The sequence below is a fragment of the Ambystoma mexicanum genome, chromosome 1p, assembly GCF_040938575.1.
Source record: "Ambystoma mexicanum isolate Mex_15411 chromosome 1p, UKY_AmexF1_1, whole genome shotgun sequence".
NCBI lineage: Eukaryota > Metazoa > Chordata > Amphibia > Caudata > Ambystomatidae > Ambystoma > Ambystoma mexicanum.
The window spans coordinates 1,026,461,855-1,026,482,820 of NC_090921.1; the positions used below are offsets into that span (position 1 = coordinate 1,026,461,855).

Consider the following 20,966-nt stretch of genomic DNA (forward strand, 5'->3'; position numbering starts at 1 on the left):
CCTTGACAATTTTTTAATATCTTGGATGGTGTATAGTGTTCTCTCATTTCTCTTGAGAAATCAAGATTGTCAAGGGGATTCTGCTGTTTTGCCAGTTCATAGCAAGAGATGGGGATCCAAAACACCTCACAGGAAACCAATGAAGATTCGTGTTGGACAGAAAAATAACGTGGTCACAGCCTCAAAGCAAAAGGCATCTATTTTCAGTGATGAAATATAATATAATTATAAATTGTCTGTTATTTTACTTTCCAAGTATTTTACTTTCCAAGTATTCAATAAAATGTGCATTTGGCAAAAGTCCTTCGAACCGGATTTGAACCAGTGACCTAAGGATGCCTGTTTTACCACTACAGTCCTCCGCTCTACCAACTGAGCTATCGAAGGCTTGCCAAATCAACTCTAGCAAACTCAATACGAGCTTCCACTTCAACCGTCGACTTGTAAACATCGCTTGCAATTCGTGCAAAATACTACAAATTTGGCTTGTGAGGTTCCCGAATTGAGTAAAAGCACATCAGTTCCCAATTAAAAAAATGACCCCCTCCGCAGTCGCCCGCATGTTACTGACCACCATACTCAGGGGGAAAAGTTGAAAGGCGGCACCTCACAGGCCATCTCCTCAGAGTATTCAGCCGCGTTGGGCCTTGACAATATTTTAATATCTTGGATGGTGTATAGTGTTCTCTCATTTCTCTTGAGAAATCAAGATTGTCAAGGGGATTCTGCTGTTTTGCCAGTTCATAGCAAGAGATGGGGATCCAAAACACCTCACAGGAAACCAATGAAGATTCGTGTTGGACAGAAAAATAACGTGGTCACAGCCTCAAAGCAAAAGGCATCTATTTTCAGTGATGAAATATAATATAATTATAAATTGTCTGTTATTTTACTTTCCAAGTATTTTACTTTCCAAGTATTCAATAAAATGTGCATTTGGCAAAAGTCCTTCGAGCCAGATTTGAACCAGCGACCTAAGGATGCCTGTTTTACCACTACAGTCCTCCGCTCTACCAACTGAGCTATCGAAGGCTTGACAAATCAGTCTCTAGCAAGCTCAATACGAGCTTCCACTTCAACCGTCGACATTCAAACATCTCTTGCAATTCGTGCAAAATACTACAAATTTGGCTTGTGAGGTTCCCGAATTGAGTAAAAGCACATCAGTTCACAATTTAAAAAATGACCCCCTCCGCAGTCTCCCGCATGTTACTGACCACCATACAAAGGAGGAAAAGTTGAAAGGCGGCGCCTCACAGGCCATCTCCTCAGAGTATTCATCAGTGTTCGGCCTTGACAATATTTTAATATCTTGGATGGTGTATAGTGTTCTCCCATTTCCCTTGAGAAATCAAGATTGTCAAGGGGATTCTGCTGTTTGTCAGTTCATAGCAAGAGATGGGGATCCAAAATACCTCACAGGAAAACAACGAAGATTGGTGTCGGACAGAAAAATAACGTGGCCACAGCCTCAAAGCAAAAGGCATCTATTTTCAGTGATGAAATATAATATAATTATAAATTGTCTGTTATTTTACTTTCCAAGTATTTTACTTTCCAAGTATTCAATAAAATGTGCATTTGGCAAAAGTCCTTCGAGCCGGATTTGAACCAGCGACCTAAGGATGCCTGTTTTACCACTATAGTCCTCTGCTCTACCAACTGAGCTATCGAAGGCTTGGCAAATCGTTCTCTAGCAAACTCAATACGAGCTTCCACTTCAACCGTCGACTTGTAAACATCTCTTGCATTTCGTGCAAAATACTACAAATTTGGCTTGTGACGTTCCCGAATTGAGTAAAAGCACATCAATTCACAATTTAAAAAATGACCCCCTCCGCAGTCTCCCGCATGTTACTGACCACCATACAAAGGAGGAAAAGTTGAAAGGCGGCGCCTCACAGGCCATCTCCTCAGAGTATTCATCAGTGTTCGGCCTTGACAATATTTTAATATCTTGGATGGTGTATAGTGTTCTCCCATTTCCCTTGAGAAATCAAGATTGTCAAGGGGATTCTGCTGTTTTGTCAGTTCATAGCAAGAGATGGGGATCCAAAATACCTCACAGGAAAACAACGAAGATTGGTGTCGGACAGAAAAATAATGTGGCCACAGCCTCAAAGCAAAAGGCATCTATTTTCAGTGATGAAATATAATATAATTATAAATTGTCTGTTATTTTACTTTCCAAGTATTTTACTTTCCAAGTATTCAATAAAATGTGCATTTGGCAAAAGTCCTTTGAGCCGGATTTGAATCAGCGACGAGCTATCGAAGGCTTGGCAAATCATTCTCTAGCAAACTCAATACGAGCTTCCACTTCAACCGTCCACTTGTAAACATCTCTTGCAATTCGTGCAAAATACTACAGATTTGGCTTGTGACGTTCCCGAATTGAGTAAAAGCACATCAGTTCCCAATGAAAAAAATGACCCCCTCCGCAGTCTCCCGCATGTTACTGACCACCATACTAAGGGGGAAAAGTTGAAAGGCGGCGCCTCACAGGCCATCTCCTCAGAGTATTCAGCCGTGTTGGGCCTTGACAATATTTTAATATCTTGGATGGTGTATACTGTTCTCTCATTTCCCTTGAGAAATCAAGATTGTCAAGGGGATTCTGCTGTTTTGCCAGTTCATAGCAAGAGATGGGGATCTGAAACACCTCACAGGAAACCAATGAAGATTGGTGTTGGACAGAAACATAACGTGGCCACAGCCTCAAAGCAAAAGGCATCTATTTTCAGTGATGAAATATAATATAATTATAAATTGTCTGTTATTTTATTTTCCAAGTATTTTACTTTCCAAGTATTCAATAAAATTTGCATTTGGCAAAAGTCCTTCAAGCCGGATTTGAACCAGCGACCTAAGGATGCCTGTTTTACCACTACAGTCCTCCGCTCTACCAACTGAGCTTTCGAAGGCTTGGCAAATCATTCTCTAGCAAACTCAATACGAGCTTCCACTTCAACCGTCGACTTGTAAACATCTCTTGCAATTCGTGCAAAATACTACAAATTTGGCTTGTGAGGTTCCCGAATTGAGTAAAAGCACATCAGTTCCCAATTAAAAAAATGACCCCCTCCGCAGTCGCCCGCATGTTACTGACCACCATACTAAGGGGGAAAAGTTGAAAGGCGGCACCTCACAGGCCATCTCCTCAGAGTATTCAGCCGCGTTGGGCCTTGACAATTTTTTAATATCTTGGATGGTGTATAGTGTTCTCTCATTTCTCTTGAGAAATCAAGATTGTCAAGGGGATTCTGCTGTTTTGCCAGTTCATAGCAAGAGATGGGGATCCAAAACACCTCACAGGAAACCAATGAAGATTCGTGTTGGACAGAAAAATAACGTGGTCACAGCCTCAAAGCAAAAGGCATCTATTTTCAGTGATGAAATATAATATAATTATAAATTGTCTGTTATTTTACTTTCCAAGTATTTTACTTTCCAAGTATTCAATAAAATGTGCATTTGGCAAAAGTCCTTCGAACCGGATTTGAACCAGTGACCTAAGGATGCCTGTTTTACCACTACAGTCCTCCGCTCTACCAACTGAGCTATCGAAGGCTTGCCAAATCAACTCTAGCAAACTCAATACGAGCTTCCACTTCAACCGTCGACTTGTAAACATCGCTTGCAATTCGTGCAAAATACTACAAATTTGGCTTGTGAGGTTCCCGAATTGAGTAAAAGCACATCAGTTCCCAATTAAAAAAATGACCCCCTCCGCAGTCGCCCGCATGTTACTGACCACCATACTCAGGGGGAAAAGTTGAAAGGCGGCACCTCACAGGCCATCTCCTCAGAGTATTCAGCCGCGTTGGGCCTTGACGATATTTTAATATCTTGGATGGTGTATAGTGTTCTCTCATTTCTCTTGAGAAATCAAGATTGTCAAGGGGATTCTGCTGTTTTGCCAGTTCATAGCAAGAGATGGGGATCCAAAACACCTCACAGGAAACCAATGAAGATTCGTGTTGGACAGAAAAATAACGTGGTCACAGCCTCAAAGCAAAAGGCATCTATTTTCAGTGATGAAATATAATATAATTATAAATTGTCTGTTATTTTACTTTCCAAGTATTTTACTTTCCAAGTATTCAATAAAATGTGCATTTGGCAAAAGTCCTTCGAGCCGGATTTGAACCAGCGACCTAAGGATGCCTGTTTTACCACTACAGTCCTCCGCTCTACCAACTGAGCTATCGAAGGCTTGACAAATCAGTCTCTAGCAAGCTCAATACGAGCTTCCACTTCAACCGTCGACATTCAAACATCTCTTGCAATTCGTGCAAAATACTACAAATTTGGCTTGTGAGGTTCCCGAATTGAGTAAAAGCACATCAGTTCACAATTTAAAAAATGACCCCCTCCGCAGTCTCCCGCATGTTACTGACCACCATACAAAGGAGGAAAAGTTGAAAGGCGGCGCCTCACAGGCCATCTCCTCAGAGTATTCATCAGTGTTCGGCCTTGACAATATTTTAATATCTTGGATGGTGTATAGTGTTCTCCCATTTCCCTTGAGAAATCAAGATTGTCAAGGGGATTCTGCTGTTTGTCAGTTCATAGCAAGAGATGGGGATCCAAAATACCTCACAGGAAAACAACGAAGATTGGGGTCGGACAGAAAAATAACGTGGCCAAAGCCTCAAAGCAAAAGGCATCTATTTTCAGTGATGAAATATAATATAATTATAAATTGTCTGTTATTTTACTTTCCAAGTATTTTACTTTCCAAGTATTCAATAAAATGTGCATTTGGCAAAAGTCCTTCGAGCCGGATTTGAACCAGTGACCTAAGGATGCCTGTTTTACCACTACAGTCCTCCGCTCTACCAACTGAGCTATCGAAGGCTTGCCAAATCAACTCTAGCAAACTCAATACGAGCTTCCACTTCAACCGTCGACTTGTAAACATCGCTTGCAATTCGTGCAAAATACTACAAATTTGGCTTGTGAGGTTCCCGAATTGAGTAAAAGCACATCAGTTCCCAATTAAAAAAATGACCCCCTCCGCAGTCGCCCGCATGTTACTGACCACCATACTCAGGGGGAAAAGTTGAAAGGCGGCACCTCACAGGCCATCTCCTCAGAGTATTCAGCCGCGTTGGGCCTTGACAATATTTTAATATCTTGGATGGTGTATAGTGTTCTCTCATTTCTCTTGAGAAATCAAGATTGTCAAGGGGATTCTGCTGTTTTGCCAGTTCATAGCAAGAGATGGGGATCCAAAACACCTCACAGGAAACCAATGAAGATTCGTGTTGGACAGAAAAATAACGTGGTCACAGCCTCAAAGCAAAAGGCATCTATTTTCAGTGATGAAATATAATATAATTATAAATTGTCTGTTATTTTACTTTCCAAGTATTTTACTTTCCAAGTATTCAATAAAATGTGCATTTGGCAAAAGTCCTTCGAGCCGGATTTGAACCAGCGACCTAAGGATGCCTGTTTTACCACTACAGTCCTCCGCTCTACCAACTGAGCTATCGAAGGCTTGACAAATCAGTCTCTAGCAAGCTCAATACGAGCTTCCACTTCAACCGTCGACATTCAAACATCTCTTGCAATTCGTGCAAAATACTACAAATTTGGCTTGTGAGGTTCCCGAATTGAGTAAAAGCACATCAGTTCACAATTTAAAAAATGACCCCCTCCGCAGTCTCCCGCATGTTACTGACCACCATACAAAGGAGGAAAAGTTGAAAGGCGGCGCCTCACAGGCCATCTCCTCAGAGTATTCATCAGTGTTCGGCCTTGACAATATTTTAATATCTTGGATGGTGTATAGTGTTCTCCCATTTCCCTTGAGAAATCAAGATTGTCAAGGGGATTCTGCTGTTTGTCAGTTCATAGCAAGAGATGGGGATCCAAAATACCTCACAGGAAAACAACGAAGATTGGGGTCGGACAGAAAAATAACGTGGCCAAAGCCTCAAAGCAAAAGGCATCTATTTTCAGTGATGAAATATAATATAATTATAAATTGTCTGTTATTTTACTTTCCAAGTATTTTACTTTCCAAGTATTCAATAAAATGTGCATTTGGCAAAAGTCCTTCGAGCCGGATTTGAACCAGCGACCTAAGGATGCCTGTTTTACCACTATAGTCCTCTGCTATACCAACTGAGCTATCGAAGGCTTGGCAAATCGTTCTCTAGCAAACTCAATACGAGCTTCCACTTCAACCGTCGACTTGTAAACATCTCTTGCAATTCGTGCAAAATACTACAAATTTGGCTTGTGACGTTCCCGAATTGAGTAAAAGCACATCAGTTCACAATTTAAAAAATGACCCCCTCCGCAGTCTCCCGCATGTTACTGACCACCATACAAAGGAGGAAAAGTTGAAAGGCGGCGCCTCACAGGCCATCTCCTCAGAGTATTCATCAGTGTTCGGCCTTGACAATATTTTAATATCTTGGATGGTGTATAGTGTTCTCCCATTTCCCTTGAGAAATCAAGATTGTCAAGGGGATTCTGCTGTTTTGTCAGTTCATAGCAAGAGATGGGGATCCAAAATACCTCACAGGAAAACAACGAAGATTGGTGTCGGACAGAAAAATAATGTGGCCACAGCCTCAAAGCAAAAGGCATCTATTTTCAGTGATGAAATATAATATAATTATAAATTGTCTGTTATTTTACTTTCCAAGTATTTTACTTTCCAAGTATTCAATAAAATGTGCATTTGGCAAAAGTCCTTTGAGCCGGATTTGAATCAGCGACGAGCTATCGAAGGCTTGGCAAATCATTCTCTAGCAAACTCAATACGAGCTTCCACTTCAACCGTCCACTTGTAAACATCTCTTGCAATTCGTGCAAAATACTACAGATTTGGCTTGTGAGGTTCCCGAATTGAGTAAAAGCACATCAGTTCCCAATTAAAAAAATGACCCCCTCCGCAGTCTCCCGCATGTTAATGACCACTATACTAAGGGGGAAAAGTTGAAAGGCGGCGCCTCACAGGCCATCTCCTCAGAGTATTCAGCCGTGTTGGGCCTTGACAATATTTTAATATCTTGGATGGTGTATAGTGTTCTCTCATTTCCCTTGAGAAATCAAGATTGTCAAGGGGATTCTGCTGTTTTGCCAGTTCATAGCAAGAGATGGGGATCCAAAACACCTGACAGGAAACCAATGAAGATTCGTGTTGGACAGAAAAATAACGTGGCCACAGCCTCAAAGCAAAAGGCATCTATTTTCAGTGATGAAATATAATATAATTATAAATTGTCTGTTATTTTACTTTCCAAGTATTTTACTTTCCAAGTATTCAATACAATGTGCATTTGGCAAAAGTCCCTCGAGCCGGATTTAAACCAGTCACCTAAGGATGCCTGTTTTACCATTACAGTCCTCTGCTCTACCAACTGAGCTATTGAAGGCTTGGCAAATCGTTCTCTAGCAAACTCAATACGAGCTTCCACTTCAACCGTCGACTTGTAAACATCTCTTGCAATTCGTGCAAAATACTACAAATTTGGCTTGTGACGTTCCCGAATTGAGTAAAAGCACATCAGTTCCCAATGAAAAAAATGACCCCCTCCGCAGTCTCCCGCATGTTACTGACCACCATACTAAGGGGGAAAAGTTGAAAGGCGGCGCCTCACAGGCCATCTCCTCAGAGTATTCAGCCGTGTTGGGCCTTGACAATATTTTAATATCTTGGATGGTGTATACTGTTCTCTCATTTCCCTTGAGAAATCAAGATTGTCAAGGGGATTCTGCTGTTTTGTCAGTTCATAGCAAGAGATGGGGATCTGAAACACCTCACAGGAAACCAATGAAGATTGGTGTTGGACAGAAACATAACGTGGCCACAGCCTCAAAGCAAAAGGCATCTATTTTCAGTGATGAAATATAATATAATTATAAATTGTCTGTTATTTTATTTTCCAAGTATTTTACTTTCCAAGTATTCAATAAAATTTGCATTTGGCAAAAGTCCTTCAAGCCGGATTTGAACCAGCGACCTAAGGATGCCTGTTTTACCACTACAGTCCTCCGCTCTACCAACTGAGCTTTCGAAGGCTTGGCAAATCATTCTCTAGCAAACTCAATACGAGCTTCCACTTCAACCGTCGACTTGTAAACATCTCTTGCAATTCGTGCAAAATACTACAAATTTGGCTTGTGAGGTTCCCGAATTGAGTAAAAGCACATCAGTTCCCAATTAAAAAAATGACCCCCTCCGCAGTCGCCCGCATGTTACTGACCACCATACTAAGGGGGAAAAGTTGAAAGGCGGCACCTCACAGGCCATCTCCTCAGAGTATTCAGCCGCGTTGGGCCTTGACAATTTTTTAATATCTTGGATGGTGTATAGTGTTCTCTCATTTCTCTTGAGAAATCAAGATTGTCAAGGGGATTCTGCTGTTTTGCCAGTTCATAGCAAGAGATGGGGATCCAAAACACCTCACAGGAAACCAATGAAGATTCGTGTTGGACAGAAAAATAACGTGGTCACAGCCTCAAAGCAAAAGGCATCTATTTTCAGTGATGAAATATAATATAATTATAAATTGTCTGTTATTTTACTTTCCAAGTATTTTACTTTCCAAGTATTCAATAAAATGTGCATTTGGCAAAAGTCCTTCGAACCGGATTTGAACCAGTGACCTAAGGATGCCTGTTTTACCACTACAGTCCTCCGCTCTACCAACTGAGCTATCGAAGGCTTGCCAAATCAACTCTAGCAAACTCAATACGAGCTTCCACTTCAACCGTCGACTTGTAAACATCGCTTGCAATTCGTGCAAAATACTATAAATTTGGCTTGTGAGGTTCCCGAATTGAGTAAAAGCACATCAGTTCCCAATTAAAAAAATGACCCCCTCCGCAGTCGCCCGCATGTTACTGACCACCATACTCAGGGGGAAAAGTTGAAAGGCGGCACCTCACAGGCCATCTCCTCAGAGTATTCAGCCGCGTTGGGCCTTGACAATATTTTAATATCTTGGATGGTGTATAGTGTTCTCTCATTTCTCTTGAGAAATCAAGATTGTCAAGGGGATTCTGCTGTTTTGCCAGTTCATAGCAAGAGATGGGGATCCAAAACACCTCACAGGAAACCAATGAAGATTCGTGTTGGACAGAAAAATAACGTGGTCACAGCCTCAAAGCAAAAGGCATCTATTTTCAGTGATGAAATATAATATAATTATAAATTGTCTGTTATTTTACTTTCCAAGTATTTTACTTTCCAAGTATTCAATAAAATGTGCATTTGGCAAAGGTCCTTCGAGCCGGATTTGAACCAGCGACCTAAGGATGCCTGTTTTACCACTACAGTCCTCCGCTCTACCAACTGAGCTATCGAAGGCTTGACAAATCAGTCTCTAGCAAGCTCAATACGAGCTTCCACTTCAACCGTCGACATTCAAACATCTCTTGCAATTCGTGCAAAATACTACAAATTTGGCTTGTGAGGTTCCCGAATTGAGTAAAAGCACATCAGTTCACAATTTAAAAAATGACCCCCTCCGCAGTCTCCCGCATGTTACTGACCACCATACAAAGGAGGAAAAGTTGAAAGGCGGCGCCTCACAGGCCATCTCCTCAGAGTATTCATCAGTGTTCGGCCTTGACAATATTTTAATATCTTGGATGGTGTATAGTGTTCTCCCATTTCCCTTGAGAAATCAAGATTGTCAAGGGGATTCTGCTGTTTGTCAGTTCATAGCAAGAGATGGGGATCCAAAATACCTCACAGGAAAACAACGAAGATTGGTGTCGGACAGAAAAATAACGTGGCCACAGCCTCAAAGCAAAAGGCATCTATTTTCAGTGATGAAATATAATATAATTATAAATTGTCTGTTATTTTACTTTCCAAGTATTTTACTTTCCAAGTATTCAATAAAATGTGCATTTGGCAAAAGTCCTTCGAGCCGGATTTGAACCAGCGACCTAAGGATGCCTGTTTTACCACTATAGTCCTCTGCTCTACCAACTGAGCTATCGAAGGCTTGGCAAATCGTTCTCTAGCAAACTCAATACGAGCTTCCACTTCAACCGTCGACTTGTAAACATCTCTTGCAATTCGTGCAAAATACTACAAATTTGGCTTGTGACGTTCCCGAATTGAGTAAAAGCACATCAGTTCACAATTTAAAAAATGACCCCCTCCGCAGTCTCCCGCATGTTACTGACCACCATACAAAGGAGGAAAAGTTGAAAGGCGGCGCCTCACAGGCCATCTCCTCAGAGTATTCATCAGTGTTCGGCCTTGACAATATTTTAATATCTTGGATGGTGTATAGTGTTCTCCCATTTCCCTTGAGAAATCAAGATTGTCAAGGGGATTCTGCTGTTTTGTCAGTTCATAGCAAGAGATGGGGATCCAAAATACCTCACAGGAAAACAACGAAGATTGGTGTCGGACAGAAAAATAATGTGGCCACAGCCTCAAAGCAAAAGGCATCTATTTTCAGTGATGAAATATAATATAATTATAAATTGTCTGTTATTTTACTTTCCAAGTATTTTACTTTCCAAGTATTCAATAAAATGTGCATTTGGCAAAAGTCCTTTGAGCCGGATTTGAATCAGCGACGAGCTATCGAAGGCTTGGCAAATCATTCTCTAGCAAACTCAATACGAGCTTCCACTTCAACCGTCCACTTGTAAACATCTCTTGCAATTCGTGCAAAATACTACAGATTTGGCTTGTGAGGTTCCCGAATTGAGTAAAAGCACATCAGTTCCCAATTAAAAAAATGACCCCCTCCGCAGTCTCCCGCATGTTAATGACCACTATACTAAGGGGGAAAAGTTGAAAGGCGGCGCCTCACAGGCCATCTCCTCAGAGTATTCAGCCGTGTTGGGCCTTGACAATATTTTAATATCTTGGATGGTGTATAGTGTTCTCTCATTTCCCTTGAGAAATCAAGATTGTCAAGGGGATTCTGCTGTTTTGCCAGTTCATAGCAAGAGATGGGGATCCAAAACACCTGACAGGAAACCAATGAAGATTCGTGTTGGACAGAAAAATAACGTGGCCACAGCCTCAAAGCAAAAGGCATCTATTTTCAGTGATGAAATATAATATAATTATAAATTGTCTGTTATTTTACTTTCCAAGTATTTTACTTTCCAAGTATTCAATAAAATGTGCATTTGGCAAAAGTCCTTTGAGCTAGATTTGAACCAGCGACCTAAGGATGCCTGTTTTACCACTATAGTCCTCCGCTCTACCAACTGAGCTATCGAAGGCTTGGCAAATCAACTCTAGCAAACTCAATACGAGCTTCCACTTCAACCGTCGACTTGTAAACATCTCTTGCAATTCGTGCAAAATACTACAAATTTGGCTTGTGAGGTTCCCGAATTGAGTAAAAGCACATCAGTTCCCAATTAAAAAAATGACCCCCTCCGCAGTCTCCCGCATGTTACTGACCACCATACTAAGGGGGAAAAGTTGAAAGGCGGCACCTCACAGGCCATCTCCTCAGAGTATTCAGCCGCGTTGGGCCTTGACAATATTTTAATATCTTGGATGGTGTATAGTGTTCTCTCATTTCCCTTGAGAAATCAAGATTGTCAAGGGGATTCTGCTGTTTTGCCAGTTCATAGCAAGAGATGGGGATCCAAAACACCTCACAGGAAACCAATGAAGATTCGTGTTGGACAGAAATATAACATGGTCACAGCCTCAAAGCAAAAGGCATCTATTTTCAGTGATGAAATATAATATAATTATAAATTGTCTGCTATTTTACTTTCCAAGTATTTTACTTTCCAAGTATTCAATAAAATGTGCATTTGGCAAAAGTCCTTCGAGCCGGATTTGAACCAGCGACCTAAGGATGCCTGTTTTACCACTACAGTCCTCCGCTCTACCAACTGAGCTATCGAAGGCTTGGCAAATCAGTCTCTAGCAAGCTCAATACGAGCTTCCACTTCAACCGTCGACATTCAAACATCTCTTGCAATTTGTGCAAAATACTACAAATTTGGCTTGTGAGGTTCCCGAATTGAGTAAAAGCACATCAGTTCACAATTAAAAAAATGACCCCCTCCGCAGTCTCCCGCATGTTACTGACCACCATAATAAGGAGGAAAAGTTGAAAGGCGGTGCCTCACAGGCCATCTCCTCAGAGTATTCATCAGTGTTCGGCCTTGACAATATTTTAATATCTTGGATGGTGTATAGTGTTCTCCCATTTCCCTTGAGAAATCAAGATTGTCAAGGGGATTCTGCTGTTTTGTCAGTTCATAGCAAGAGATGGGGATCCAAAATACCTCACAGGAAACCAACGAAGATTGGTGTCGGACAGAAAAATAACGTGGCCACAGCCTCAAAGCAAAAGGCATCTATTTTCAGTGATGAAATATAATATAATTATAAATTGTCTGTTATTTTACTTTCCAAGTATTTTACTTTCCAAGTATTCAATAAAATGTGCACTTGGCAAAAGTCCTTTGAGACGGATTTGAACCAGCGACGAGCTATCGAAGGCTTGGCAAATCATTCTCTAGCAAACTCAATACGAGCTTCCACTTCAACCGTCGACTTGTAAACATCTCTTGCAATTCGTGCAAAATACTACAAATTTGGCTTGTGAGGTTCCCGAATTGAGTAAAAGCACATCAGTTCCCAATTAAAAAAATGACCCCCTCCGCAGTCTCCCGCATGTTACTGACCACCATACTAAGGGGGAAAAGTTGAAAGGCGGCACCTCAAAGGCCATCTCCTCAGAGTATTCAGCCTCGTTGGGCCTTGACAATATTTTAATATCTTGGATGGTGTATAGTGTTCTCTCATTTTCCTTGAGAAATCAAGATTGTCAAGGGGATTATGCTGTTTTGCCAGTTCATAGCAAGAGATGGGGATCAAAAAGACACCTCACAGGAAACCAAAGAAGATTGGTGTTGGACAGAAAAATAATGTGGCCACAGCCTCAAAGCAAAAGGCATCTATTTTCAGTGATGAAATATAATATAATTATAAATTGTCTGTTATGCTATTTTCCAAGTATTTTACTTTCCAAGTATTCAATAAAATTTGCATTTGGCAAAAGTCCTTCGAGCCGGATTTGAACCAGCGACCTAAGGATGCCTGTTTTACCACTACAGTCCTCTCCTCTACCAACTGAGCTATCGAAGGCTTGGCAAACCATTCTCTAGAAAGCTCAATTCGAGCTTCCACTTCAACCGTCGACATGCAAACATCTCTTGCAATTCGTGCAAAATACTACAAATTTGGCTTGTGAGGTTCCCGAATTGAGTAAAAGCACATCAGTTCCCAATTAAAAAAATGACCGCCTCCGCAGTCTCCCGCATGTTACTGACCACCATACTAAGGAGGAAAAGTTGAAAGGCGGCGCCTCACAGGCCATCTCCTCAGAGTATTCATCAGTGTTCGGCCTTGACAATATTTTAATATCTTGGATGGTGTATGGTGTTCTCCCATTTCCTTTGAGAAATCAAGATTGTCAAGGGGATTCTGCTGTTTTGTCAGTTCATAGCAAGAGATGGGGATCCAAAATACCTCACAGGAAAACAACGAAGATTGGTGTCGGACAGAAAAATAATGTGGCCACAGCCTCAAAGCAAAAGGCATCTATTTTCAGTGATGAAATATAATATAATTATAAATTGTCTGTTATTTTACTTTCCAAGTATTTTACTTTCCAAGTATTCAATAAAATGTGCATTTGGCAAAAGTCCTTTGAGCCGGATTTGAATCAGCGACGAGCTATCGAAGGCTTGGCAAATCATTCTCTAGCAAACTCAATACGAGCTTCCACTTCAACCGTCCACTTGTAAACATCTCTTGCAATTCGTGCAAAATACTACAGATTTGGCTTGTGAGGTTCCCGAATTGAGTAAAAGCACATCAGTTCCCAATTAAAAAAATGACCCCCTCCGCAGTCTCCCGCATGTTAATGACCACTATACTAAGGGGGAAAAGTTGAAAGGCGGCGCCTCACAGTCCATCTCCTCAGAGTATTCAGCCGTGTTGGGCCTTGACAATATTTTAATATCTTGGATGGTGTATAGTGTTCTCTCATTTCCCTTGAGAAATCAAGATTGTCAAGGGGATTCTGCTGTTTTGCCAGTTCATAGCAAGAGATGGGGATCCAAAACACCTGACAGGAAACCAATGAAGATTCGTGTTGGACAGAAAAATAACGTGGCCACAGCCTCAAAGCAAAAGGCATCTATTTTCAGTGATGAAATATAATATAATTATAAATTGTCTGTTATTTTACTTTCCAAGTATTTTACTTTCCAAGTATTCAATAAAATGTGCATTTGGCAAAAGTCCTTTGAGCTAGATTTGAACCAGCGACCTAAGGATGCCTGTTTTACCACTATAGTCCTCCGCTCTACCAACTGAGCTATCGAAGGCTTGGCAAATCAACTCTAGCAAACTCAATACGAGCTTCCACTTCAACCGTCGACTTGTAAACATCTCTTGCAATTCGTGCAAAATACTACAAATTTGGCTTGTGAGGTTCCCGAATTGAGTAAAAGCACATCAGTTCCCAATTAAAAAAATGACCCCCTCCGCAGTCTCCCGCATGTTACTGACCACCATACTAAGGGGGAAAAGTTGAAAGGCGGCACCTCACAGGCCATCTCCTCAGAGTATTCAGCCGCGTTGGGCCTTGACAATATTTTAATATCTTGGATGGTGTATAGTGTTCTCTCATTTCCCTTGAGAAATCAAGATTGTCAAGGGGATTCTGCTGTTTTGCCAGTTCATAGCAAGAGATGGGGATCCAAAACACCTCACAGGAAACCAATGAAGATTCGTGTTGGACAGAAATATAACATGGTCACAGCCTCAAAGCAAAAGGCATCTATTTTCAGTGATGAAATATAATATAATTATAAATTGTCTGCTATTTTACTTTCCAAGTATTTTACTTTCCAAGTATTCAATAAAATGTGCATTTGGCAAAAGTCCTTCGAGCCGGATTTGAACCAGCGACCTAAGGATGCCTGTTTTACCACTAGAGTCCTCCGCTCTACCAACTGAGCTATCGAAGGCTTGGCAAATCAGTCTCTAGCAAGCTCAATACGAGCTTCCACTTCAACCGTCGACATTCAAACATCTCTTGCAATTTGTGCAAAATACTACAAATTTGGCTTGTGAGGTTCCCGAATTGAGTAAAAGCACATCAGTTCACAATTAAAAAAATGACCCCCTCCGCAGTCTCCCGCATGTTACTGACCACCATAATAAGGAGGAAAAGTTGAAAGGCGGTGCCTCACAGGCCATCTCCTCAGAGTATTCATCAGTGTTCGGCCTTGACAATATTTTAATATCTTGGATGGTGTATAGTGTTCTCCCATTTCCCTTGAGAAATCAAGATTGTCAAGGGGATTCTGCTGTTTTGTCAGTTCATAGCAAGAGATGGGGATCCAAAATACCTCACAGGAAACCAACGAAGATTGGTGTCGGACAGAAAAATAACGTGGCCACAGCCTCAAAGCAAAAGGCATCTATTTTCAGTGATGAAATATAATATAATTATAAATTGTCTGTTATTTTACTTTCCAAGTATTTTACTTTCCAAGTATTCAATAAAATGTGCACTTGGCAAAAGTCCTTTGAGACGGATTTGAACCAGCGACGAGCTATCGAAGGCTTGGCAAATCATTCTCTAGCAAACTCAATACGAGCTTCCACTTCAACCGTCGACTTGTAAACATCTCTTGCAATTCGTGCAAAATACTACAAATTTGGCTTGTGAGGTTCCCGAATTGAGTAAAAGCACATCAGTTCCCAATTAAAAAAATGACCCCCTCCGCAGTCTCCCGCATGTTACTGACCACCATACTAAGGGGGAAAAGTTGAAAGGCGGCACCTCAAAGGCCATCTCCTCAGAGTATTCAGCCTCGTTGGGCCTTGACAATATTTTAATATCTTGGATGGTGTATAGTGTTCTCTCATTTTCCTTGAGAAATCAAGATTGTCAAGGGGATTATGCTGTTTTGCCAGTTCATAGCAAGAGATGGGGATCAAAAAGACACCTCACAGGAAACCAAAGAAGATTGGTGTTGGACAGAAAAATAATGTGGCCACAGCCTCAAAGCAAAAGGCATCTATTTTCAGTGATGAAATATAATATAATTATAAATTGTCTGTTATGCTATTTTCCAAGTATTTTACTTTCCAAGTATTCAATAAAATTTGCATTTGGCAAAAGTCCTTCGAGCCGGATTTGAACCAGCGACCTAAGGATGCCTGTTTTACCACTACAGTCCTCTCCTCTACCAACTGAGCTATCGAAGGCTTGGCAAACCATTCTCTAGAAAGCTCAATTCGAGCTTCCACTTCAACCGTCGACATGCAAACATCTCTTGCAATTCGTGCAAAATACTACAAATTTGGCTTGTGAGGTTCCCGAATTGAGTAAAAGCACATCAGTTCCCAATTAAAAAAATGACCGCCTCCGCAGTCTCCCGCATGTTACTGACCACCATACTAAGGAGGAAAAGTTGAAAGGCGGCGCCTCACAGGCCATCTCCTCAGAGTATTCATCAGTGTTCGGCCTTGACAATATTTTAATATCTTGGATGGTGTATGGTGTTCTCCCATTTCCTTTGAGAAATCAAGATTGTCAAGGGGATTCTGCTGTTTTGTCAGTTCATAGCAAGAGATGGGGATCCAAAACACCTCACAGGAAACCAATGAAGATTCGTGTTGGACAGAAAAATAACGTGGTCACAGCCTCAAAGCAAAAGGGATCTATTTTCAGTGATGAAATATAATATAATTATAAATTGTCTGTTATTTTACTTTCCAAGTATTTTACTTTCCAAGTATTCAATAAAATGTGCATTTGGCAAAAGTCCTTCGAGCTGGATTAGAACCAGCGACCTAAGGATGCATGTTTTACCACTACAGTCCTCCGCTCTACCAACTGAGCTATCGAAGGCTTGGCAAATCAGTCTCTAGCAAGCTCAATACGAGCTTCCACTTCAACCGTCGACATTCAAACATCTCTTGCAATTCGTGCAAAATACTACAAATTGGGCTTGTGAGGTTCCCGAATTGAGTAAAAGCACATCAGTTCACAATTTAAAAAATGACCCCCTCCGCAGTCTCCCGCATGTTACTGACCACCATACAAAGGAGGAAAAGTTGAAAGGCGGCGCCTCACAGGCCATCTCCTCAGAGTATTCATCAGTGTTCGGCCTTGACAATATTTTAATATCTTGGATGGTGTATAGTGTTCTCCCATTTCCCTTGAGAAATCAAGATTGTCAAGGGGATTCTGCTGTTTTGTCAGTTCATAGCAAGAGATGGGGATCCAAAATACCTCACAGGAAAACAACGAAGATTGGTGTCGGACAGAAAAATAACGTGGCCACAGCCTCAAAGCAAAAGGCATCTATTTTCAGTGATGAAATATAATATAATTATAAATTGTCTGTTATTTTACTTTCCAAGTATTTTACTTTCCAAGTATTCAATAAAATGTGCATTTGGCAAAAGTCCTTCGAGCCGGATTTGAACCAGCGACCTAAGGATGCCTGTTTTACCACTATAGTCCTCCCCTCTACCAACTGAGCTATCGAAGGCTTGGCAAATCGTTCTCTAGCAAACTCAATACGAGCTTCCACTTCAACCGTCGACTTGTAAACATCTCTTGCAATTCGTGCAAAATACTACAAATTTGGCTTGTGACGTTCCCGAATTGAGTAAAAGCACATCAGTTCCCAATGAAAAAAATGACCCCCTCCGCAGTCTCCCGCATGTTACTGACCACCATACTAAGGGGGAAAAGTTGAAAGGCGGCGCCTCACAGGCCATCTCCTCAGAGTATTCAGCCGTGTTGGGCCTTGACAATATTTTAATATCTTGGATGGTGTATAGTGTTCTCTCATTTCTCTTGAGAAATCAAGATTGTCAAGGGGATTCTGCTGTTTTGCCAGTTCATAGCAAGAGATGGGGATCCAAAACACCTCACAGGAAACCAATGAAGATTCGTGTTGGACAGAAAAATAACGTGGTCACAGCCTCAAAGCAAAAGGCATCTATTTTCAGTGATGAAATATAATATAATTATAAATTGTCTGTTATTTTACTTTCCAAGTATTTTACTTTCCAAGTATTCAATAAAATGTGCATTTGGCAAAAGTCCCTCGAGCCGGATTTAAACCAGCCACCTAAGGATGCCTGTTTTACCATTACAGTCCTCTGCTCTACCAACTGAGCTATCGAAGGCTTGGCAAATCGTTCTCTAGCAAACTCAATACGAGCTTCCACTTCAACCGTCGACTTGTAAACATCTCTTGCAATTCGTGCAAAATACTACAAATTTGGCTTGTGACGTTCCCGAATTGAGTAAAAGCACATCAGTTCCCAATGAAAAAAATGACCCCCTCCGCAGTCTCCCGCATGTTACTGACCACCATACTAAGGGGGAAAAGTTGAAAGGCGGCGCCTCACAGGCCATCTCCTCAGAGTATTCAGCCGTGTTGGGCCTTGACAATATTTTAATATCTTGGATGGTGTATACTGTTCTCTCATTTCCCTTGAGAAATCAAGATTGTCAAGGGGATTCTGCTGTTTTGCCAGTTCATAGCAAGAGATGGGGATCTGAAACACCTCACAGGAAACCAATGAAGATTGGTGTTGGACAGAAACATAACGTGGCCACAGCCTCAAAGCAAAAGGCATCTATTTTCAGTGATGAAATATAATATAATTATAAATTGTCTGTTATTTTATTTTCCAAGTATTTTACTTTCCAAGTATTCAATAAAATTTGCATTTGGCAAAAGTCCTTCAATCCGGATTTGAACCAGCGACCTAAGGATGCCTGTTTTACCACTACAGTCCTCCGCTCTACCAACTGAGCTTTCGAAGGCTTGGCAAATCATTCTCTAGCAAACTCAATACGAGCTTCCACTTCAACCGTCGACTTGTAAACATCTCTTGCAATTCGTGCAAAATACTACAAATTTGGCTTGTGAGGTTCCCGAATTGAGTAAAAGCACATCAGTTCCCAATTAAAAAAATGACCCCCTCCGCAGTCGCCCGCATGTTACTGACCACCATACTAAGGGGGAAAAGTTGAAAGGCGGCACCTCACAGGCCATCTCCTCAGAGTATTCAGCCGCGTTGGGCCTTGACAATTTTTTAATATCTTGGATGGTGTATAGTGTTCTCTCATTTCTCTTGAGAAATCAAGATTGTCAAGGGGATTCTGCTGTTTTGCCAGTTCATAGCAAGAGATGGGGATCCAAAACACCTCACAGGAAACCAATGAAGATTCGTGTTGGACAGAAAAATAACGTGGTCACAGCCTCAAAGCAAAAGGCATCTATTTTCAGTGATGAAATATAATATAATTATAAATTGTCTGTTATTTTACTTTCCAAGTATTTTACTTTCCAAGTATTCAATAAAATGTGCATTTGGCAAAAGTCCTTCGAACCGGATTTGAACCAGTGACCTAAGGATGCCTGTTTTACCACTACAGTCCTCCGCTCTACCAACTGAGCTATCGAAGGCTTGCCAAATCAACTCTAGCAAACTCAATACGAGCTTCCACTTCAACCGTCGACTTGTAAACATCGCTTGCAATTCGTGCAAAATACTACAAATTTGGCTTGTGAGGTTCCCGAATTGAGTAAAAGCACATCAGTTCCCAATTAAAAAAATGACCCCCTCCGCAGTCGCCCGCATGTTACTGACCACCATACTCAGGGGGAAAAGTTGAAAGGCGGCACCTCACAGGCCATCTCCTCAGAGTATTCAGCCGCGTTGGGCCTTGAAAATATTTTAATATCTTGGATGGTGTATAGTGTTCTCTCATTTCTCTTGAGAAATCAAGATTGTCAAGGGGATTCTGCTGTTTTGCCAGTTCATAGCAAGAGATGGGGATCCAAAACACCTCACAGGAAACCAATGAAGATTCGTGTTGGACAGAAAAATAACGTGGTCACAGCCTCAAAGCAAAAGGCATCTATTTTCAGTGATGAAATATAATATAATTATAAATTGTCTGTTATTTTACTTTCCAAGTATTTTACTTTCCAAGTATTCAATAAAATGTGCATTTGGCAAAAGTCCTTCGAGCCGGATTTGAACCAGCGACCTAATGATGCCTGTTTTACCACTACAGTCCTCCGCTCTACCAACTGAGCTATCGAAGGCTTGACAAATCAGTCTCTAGCAAGCTCAATACGAGCTTCCACTTCAACCGTCGACATTCAAACATCTCTTGCAATTCGTGCAAAATACTACAAATTTGGCTTGTGAGGTTCCCGAATTGAGTAAAAGCACATCAGTTCACAATTTAAAAAATGACCCCCTCCGCAGTCTCCCGCATGTTACTGACCACCATACAAAGGAGGAAAAGTTGAAAGGCGGCGCCTCACAGGCCATCTCCTCAGAGTATTCATCAGTGTTCGGCCTTGACAATATTTTAATATCTTGGATGGTGTATAGTGTTCTCCCATTTCCCTTGAGAAATCAAGATTGTCAAGGGGATTCTGCTGTTTGTCAGTTCATAGCAAGAGATGGGGATCCAAAATACCTCACAGGAAAACAACGAAGATTGGTGTCGGACAGAAAAATAACGTGGCCACAGCCTCAAAGCAAAAGGCATCTATTTTCAGTGATGAAATATAATATAATTATAAATTGTCTGTTATTTTACTTTCCAAGTATTTTACTTTCCAAGTATTCAATAAAATGTGCATTTGGCAAAAGTCCTTCGAGCCAGATTTGAACCAGCGACCTAAGGATGCCTGTTTTACCACTATAGTCCTCTGCTCTACCAACTGAGCTATCGAAGGCTTGGCAAATCGTTCTCTAGCAAACTCAATACGAGCTTCCACTTCAACCGTCGACTTGTAAACATCTCTTGCAATTCGTGCAAAATACTACAAATTTGGCTTGTGACGTTCCCGAATTGAGTAAAAGCACATCAGTTCACAATTTAAAAAATGACCCCCTCCGCAGTCTCCCGCATGTTACTGAC

At 41.2% G+C, this 20,966-nt stretch overlaps 15 non-coding genes across 15 annotated transcripts; all 15 read right to left on the reverse strand.

Annotated features, from left to right (window-relative positions):
- Positions 1–301: 301 nt before the first annotated feature.
- On the reverse strand, positions 302–387 carry TRNAY-GUA (transfer RNA tyrosine (anticodon GUA)). Its single transcript is given in 2 exon segments — positions 302–337; positions 351–387. It is a non-coding gene; the product is annotated as a tRNA-Tyr (tRNA).
- Positions 388–1,591: 1,204 nt separating this feature from the next.
- On the reverse strand, positions 1,592–1,677 carry TRNAY-AUA (transfer RNA tyrosine (anticodon AUA)). The gene is given in 2 exon segments: positions 1,592–1,627; positions 1,641–1,677. It is a non-coding gene; the product is annotated as a tRNA-Tyr (tRNA).
- Positions 1,678–3,484: 1,807 nt separating this feature from the next.
- On the reverse strand, positions 3,485–3,570 carry TRNAY-GUA (transfer RNA tyrosine (anticodon GUA)). The gene is given in 2 exon segments: positions 3,485–3,520; positions 3,534–3,570. It is a non-coding gene; the product is annotated as a tRNA-Tyr (tRNA).
- A 559-nt stretch (positions 3,571–4,129) lies between these two features.
- On the reverse strand, positions 4,130–4,215 carry TRNAY-GUA (transfer RNA tyrosine (anticodon GUA)). The gene is given in 2 exon segments: positions 4,130–4,165; positions 4,179–4,215. It is a non-coding gene; the product is annotated as a tRNA-Tyr (tRNA).
- Positions 4,216–5,419: 1,204 nt separating this feature from the next.
- TRNAY-GUA (transfer RNA tyrosine (anticodon GUA)) lies at positions 5,420–5,505 on the reverse strand. Its single transcript is given in 2 exon segments — positions 5,420–5,455; positions 5,469–5,505. It is a non-coding gene; the product is annotated as a tRNA-Tyr (tRNA).
- A 559-nt stretch (positions 5,506–6,064) lies between these two features.
- On the reverse strand, positions 6,065–6,150 carry TRNAY-AUA (transfer RNA tyrosine (anticodon AUA)). The gene is given in 2 exon segments: positions 6,065–6,100; positions 6,114–6,150. It is a non-coding gene; the product is annotated as a tRNA-Tyr (tRNA).
- Positions 6,151–8,603: 2,453 nt separating this feature from the next.
- TRNAY-GUA (transfer RNA tyrosine (anticodon GUA)) lies at positions 8,604–8,689 on the reverse strand. Its single transcript is given in 2 exon segments — positions 8,604–8,639; positions 8,653–8,689. It is a non-coding gene; the product is annotated as a tRNA-Tyr (tRNA).
- A 559-nt stretch (positions 8,690–9,248) lies between these two features.
- Positions 9,249–9,334, reverse strand: TRNAY-GUA (transfer RNA tyrosine (anticodon GUA)). Its single transcript is given in 2 exon segments — positions 9,249–9,284; positions 9,298–9,334. It is a non-coding gene; the product is annotated as a tRNA-Tyr (tRNA).
- Positions 9,335–9,893: 559 nt separating this feature from the next.
- TRNAY-AUA (transfer RNA tyrosine (anticodon AUA)) lies at positions 9,894–9,979 on the reverse strand. Its single transcript is given in 2 exon segments — positions 9,894–9,929; positions 9,943–9,979. It is a non-coding gene; the product is annotated as a tRNA-Tyr (tRNA).
- A 1,161-nt stretch (positions 9,980–11,140) lies between these two features.
- Positions 11,141–11,226, reverse strand: TRNAY-AUA (transfer RNA tyrosine (anticodon AUA)). The gene is given in 2 exon segments: positions 11,141–11,176; positions 11,190–11,226. It is a non-coding gene; the product is annotated as a tRNA-Tyr (tRNA).
- A 559-nt stretch (positions 11,227–11,785) lies between these two features.
- Positions 11,786–11,871, reverse strand: TRNAY-GUA (transfer RNA tyrosine (anticodon GUA)). The gene is given in 2 exon segments: positions 11,786–11,821; positions 11,835–11,871. It is a non-coding gene; the product is annotated as a tRNA-Tyr (tRNA).
- A 2,410-nt stretch (positions 11,872–14,281) lies between these two features.
- TRNAY-AUA (transfer RNA tyrosine (anticodon AUA)) lies at positions 14,282–14,367 on the reverse strand. Its single transcript is given in 2 exon segments — positions 14,282–14,317; positions 14,331–14,367. It is a non-coding gene; the product is annotated as a tRNA-Tyr (tRNA).
- Positions 14,368–17,467: 3,100 nt separating this feature from the next.
- On the reverse strand, positions 17,468–17,553 carry TRNAY-AUA (transfer RNA tyrosine (anticodon AUA)). The gene is given in 2 exon segments: positions 17,468–17,503; positions 17,517–17,553. It is a non-coding gene; the product is annotated as a tRNA-Tyr (tRNA).
- Positions 17,554–19,405: 1,852 nt separating this feature from the next.
- TRNAY-GUA (transfer RNA tyrosine (anticodon GUA)) lies at positions 19,406–19,491 on the reverse strand. Its single transcript is given in 2 exon segments — positions 19,406–19,441; positions 19,455–19,491. It is a non-coding gene; the product is annotated as a tRNA-Tyr (tRNA).
- A 1,204-nt stretch (positions 19,492–20,695) lies between these two features.
- Positions 20,696–20,781, reverse strand: TRNAY-AUA (transfer RNA tyrosine (anticodon AUA)). The gene is given in 2 exon segments: positions 20,696–20,731; positions 20,745–20,781. It is a non-coding gene; the product is annotated as a tRNA-Tyr (tRNA).
- Positions 20,782–20,966: the final 185 nt, after the last annotated feature.